A 5,000-nucleotide genomic window follows, 5' to 3' on the forward strand; every position below is an offset into this window, starting at 1 on the left:
TTAATTAATCAAAATTAATATTTTTTTTTGATTTTTCAGCGATCCAGAACCGATGAGACGAAAACATTAAAACGATATTTTTGCATTTTCTTACGACAAAACATTAACAAATACGAGACTATAACAATATAAAACTACATATGTAATTTAATTAATCAAAATTAATAATTTTTTTTGATTTTTCAGTGATCCAGAACCGATAAGTCGAAAATTTTAACAATCATATTTTTGCATTCTGTACCGTGGATCCATCGTTAAACGCTATTAAACTAACGTCCGTGATGGTATAAATGCAGATTTTCGCTCCGTTTAGCCAAAATAACGAACTTTAGGTGCGCTCCGAAATATTTCAAAGTCCCAGCGGCGTATTGCTTCGCCTCTTAGAACCGATTAGTCGAAAATTTTAACAATCATATTTTTGCATTCTGTACCGTGGATCGATCGTTAAACGCTATTGAACTAACGTCCGTGATGGTATAAATGCAGATTTTCGCTCCGTTTAGCCAAAATAACGAACTTTAGGTGCGCTCCGAAATATTTCAAAGTCCCAGCGGCGTATTGCTTCGCCTCTTAGAACCGATTAGTCGAAAATTTTAACAATCATATTTTTGCATTCTGTACCGTGGATCCATCGTTAAACGCTATTAAACTAACGTCCGTGATGGTATAAATGCAGATTTTCGCTCCGTTTAGCCAAAATAACGAACTTTAGGTGCGCTCCGAAATATTTCAAAGTCCCAGCGGCGTATTGCTTCGCCTCTTAGAACCGATTAGTCGAAAATTTTAACAATCATATTTTTGCATTCTGTACCGTGGATCCATCGTTAAACGCTATTAAACTAACGTCCGTGATGGTATAAATGCAGATTTTCGCTCCGTTTAGCCAAAATAACGAACTTTAGGTGCGCTCCGAAATATTTCAAAGTCCCAGCGGCGTATTGCTTCGCCTCTTAGAACCGATTAGTCGAAAATTTTAACAATCATATTTTTGCATTCTGTACCGTGGATCCATCGTTAAACGCTATTAAACTAACGTCCGTGATGGTATAAATGCAGATTTTCGCTCCGTTTAGCCAAAATAACGAACTTTAGGTGCGCTCCGAAATATTTCAAAGTCCCAGCGGCGTATTGCTTCGCCTCTTAGAACCGATTAGTCGAAAATTTTAACAATCATATTTTTGCATTCTGTACCGTGGATCGATCGTTAAACGCTATTGAACTAACGTCCGTGATGGTATAAATGCAGATTTTCGCTCCGTTTAGCCAAAATAACGAACTTTAGGTGCGCTCCGAAATATTTCAAAGTCCCAGCGACGTATTGCTTCGCCTCTTAGAACCGATTAGTCGAAAATTTTAACAATCATATTTTTTGCATTCTGTACCGTGGATCCATCGTTAAACGCTATTAAACTAACGTCCGTGATGGTATAAATGCAGATTTTCGCTCCGTTTAGCCAAAATAACGAACTTTAGGTGCGCTCCGAAATATTTCAAAGTCCCAGCGGCGTATTGCTTCGCCTCTTAGAACCGATTAGTCGAAAATTTTAACAATCATATTTTTGCATTCTGTACCGTGGATCGATCGTTAAACGCTATTGAACTAACGTCCGTGATGGTATAAATGCAGATTTTCGCTCCGTTTAGCCAAAATAACGAACTTTAGGTGCGCTCCGAAATATTTCAAAGTCCCAGCGACGTATTGCTTCGCCTCTTAGAACCGATTAGTCGAAAATTTTAACAATCATATTTTTGCATTCTGTACCGTGGATCCATCGTTAAACGCTATTAAACTAACGTCCGTGATGGTATAAATGCAGATTTTCGCTCCGTTTAGCCAAAATAACGAACTTTAGGTGCGCTCCGAAATATTTCAAAGTCCCAGCGGCGTATTGCTTCGCCTCTTAGAACCGATTAGTCGAAAATTTTAACAATCATATTTTTGCATTCTGTACCGTGGATCCATCGTTAAACGCTATTAAACTAACGTCCGTGATGGTATAAATGCAGATTTTCGCTCCGTTTAGCCAAAATAACGAACTTTAGGTGCGCTCCGAAATATTTCAAAGTCCCAGCGGCGTATTGCTTCGCCTCTTAGAACCGATTAGTCGAAAATTTTAACAATCATATTTTTGCATTCTGTACCGTGGATCCATCGTTAAACGCTATTAAACTAACGTCCGTGATGGTATAAATGCAGATTTTCGCTCCGTTTAGCCAAAATAACGAACTTTAGGTGCGCTCCGAAATATTTCAAAGTCCCAGCGGCGTATTGCTTCGCCTCTTAGAACCGATTAGTCGAAAATTTTAACAATCATATTTTTGCATTCTGTACCGTGGATCCATCGTTAAACGCTATTAAACTAACGTCCGTGATGGTATAAATGCAGATTTTCGCTCCGTTTAGCCAAAATAACGAACTTTAGGTGCGCTCCGAAATATTTCAAAGTCCCAGCGGCGTATTGCTTCGCCTCTAGAACCGATTAGTCGAAAATTTTAACAATCATATTTTTGCATTCTGTACCGTGGATCGATCGTTTAAACGCTATTGAACTAACGTCCGTGATGGTATAAATGCAGATTTTCGCTCCGTTTAGCCAAAATAACGAACTTTAGGTGCGCTCCGAAATATTTCAAAGTCCCAGCGACGTATTGCTTCGCCTCTTAGAACCGATTAGTCGAAAATTTTAACAATCATATTTTTGCATTCTGTACCGTGGATCCATCGTTAAACGCTATTAAACTAACGTCCGTGATGGTATAAATGCAGATTTTCGCTCCGTTTAGCCAAAATAACGAACTTTAGTGCGCTCCGAAATATTTCAAAGTCCCAGCGGCGTATTGCTTCGCCTCTTAGAACCGATTAGTCGAAAATTTTAACAATCATATTTTTGCATTCTGTACCGTGGATCGATCGTTAAACGCTATTGAACTAACGTCCGTGATGGTATAAATGCAGATTTTCGCTCCGTTTAGCCAAAATAACGAACTTTAGGTGCGCTCCGAAATATTTCAAAGTCCCAGCGACGTATTGCTTCGCTCTTAGAACGATTAGTCGAAAATTTTAACAATCATATTTTTGCATTCTGTACGTGGATCCATCGTTAAACGCTATTAAACTAACGTCCGTGATGGTATAAATGCAGATTTTCGCTCCGTTTAGCCAAAATAACGAACTTTAGGTGCGCTCCGAAATATTTCAAAGTCCCAGCGGCGTATTGCTTCGCCTCTTAGAACCGATTAGTCGAAAATTTTAACAATCATATTTTTGCATTCTGTACCGTGGATCCATCGTTAAACGCTATTAAACTAACGTCCGTGATGGTATTAAATGCAGATTTTCGCTCCGTTTAGCCAAAATAACGAACTTTAGGTGCGCTCCGAAATATTTCAAAGTCCAGCGGCGTATTGCTTCGCCTCTTAGAACCGATTAGTCGAAAATTTTAACAATCATATTTTTGCATTCTGTACCGTGGATCCATCGTTAAACGCTATTAAACTAACGTCCGTGATGGTATAAATGCAGATTTTCGCTCCGTTTAGCCAAAATAACGAACTTTAGGTGCGCTCCGAAATATTTCAAAGTCCCAGCGGCGGTATTGCTTCGCCTCTTAGAACCGATTAGTCGAAAATTTTAACAATCATATTTTTGCATTCTGTACCGTGGATCCATCGTTAAACGCTATTAAACTAACGTCCGTGATGGTATAAATGCAGATTTTCGCTCCGTTTAGCCAAAATAACGAACTTTAGGTGCGCTCCCTGAAATATTTCAAAGTCCCAGCGGCGTATTGCTTCGCCTCTTAGAACCGATTAGTCGAAAATTTTAACAATCATATTTTTGCATTCTGTACCGTGGATCCATCGTTAAACGCTATTGAACTAACGTCCGTGATGGTATATAATGCAGATTTTCGCTCCGTTTAGCCAAAATAACGAACTTTAGGTGCGCTCCGAAATATTTCAAAGTCCCAGCGGCGTATTGCTTCGCCTCTTAGAACCGATTAGTCGAAAATTTTAACAATCATATTTTTGCATTCTGTACCGTGGATCCATCGTTAAACGCTATTAAACTAACGTCCGTGATGGTATAAATGCAGATTTTCGCTCCGTTTAGCCAAAATAACGAACTTTAGGTGCGCTCCGAAATATTTCAAAGTCCCAGCGGCGTATTGCTTCGCCTCTTAGAACCGATTAGTCGAAAATTTTAACAATCATATTTTTGCATTCTGTACCGTGGATCGATCGTTAAACGCTATTGAACTAACGTCCGTGATGGTATAAATGCAGATTTTCGCTCCGTGTAGCCAAAATAACGAACTTTAGATGCGCTCCGAAATATTTCAAAGTCCCAGCGGCGTATTGCTTCGCCTCTTAGAACCGATTAGTCGAAAATTTTAACAATCATATTTTTGCATTCTGTACCGTGGATCGATCGTTAAACGCTATTGAACTAACGTCCGTGATGGTATAAATGCAGATTTTCGCTCCGTTTAGCCAAAATAACGAACTTTAGGTGCGCTCCGAAATATTTCAAAGTCCCAGCGGCGTATTGCTTCGCCTCTTAGAACCGATTAGTCGAAATTTTAACAATCATATTTTTGCATTCTGTACCGTGGATCCATCGTTAAACGCTATTAAACTAACGTCCGTGATGTATAAATGCAGATTTTCGCTCCGTTTAGCCAAAATAACGAACTTTAGGTGCGCTCCGAAATATTTCAAAGTCCCAGCGGCGTATTGCTTCGCCTCTTAGAACCGATTAGTCGAAAATTTTAACAATCATATTTTTGCATTCTGTACCGTGGATCGATCGTTAAACGCTATTGAACTAACGTCCGTGATGGTATAAATGCAGATTTTCGCTCCGTTTAGCCAAAATAACGAACTTTAGGTGCGCTCCGAAATATTTCAAAGTCCCAGCCGCGTATTGCTTTGCCCCGAAATTTTTCAAAGTTCCAGCGGCGTGTTGCTTTCAAAGTGCCTCCCTCTAAATACCGATC

This window comes from Osmia lignaria, unplaced genomic scaffold (genome assembly GCF_051020975.1).
Source record: "Osmia lignaria lignaria isolate PbOS001 unplaced genomic scaffold, iyOsmLign1 scaffold0163, whole genome shotgun sequence".
Taxonomy (NCBI): domain Eukaryota; kingdom Metazoa; phylum Arthropoda; class Insecta; order Hymenoptera; family Megachilidae; genus Osmia; species Osmia lignaria.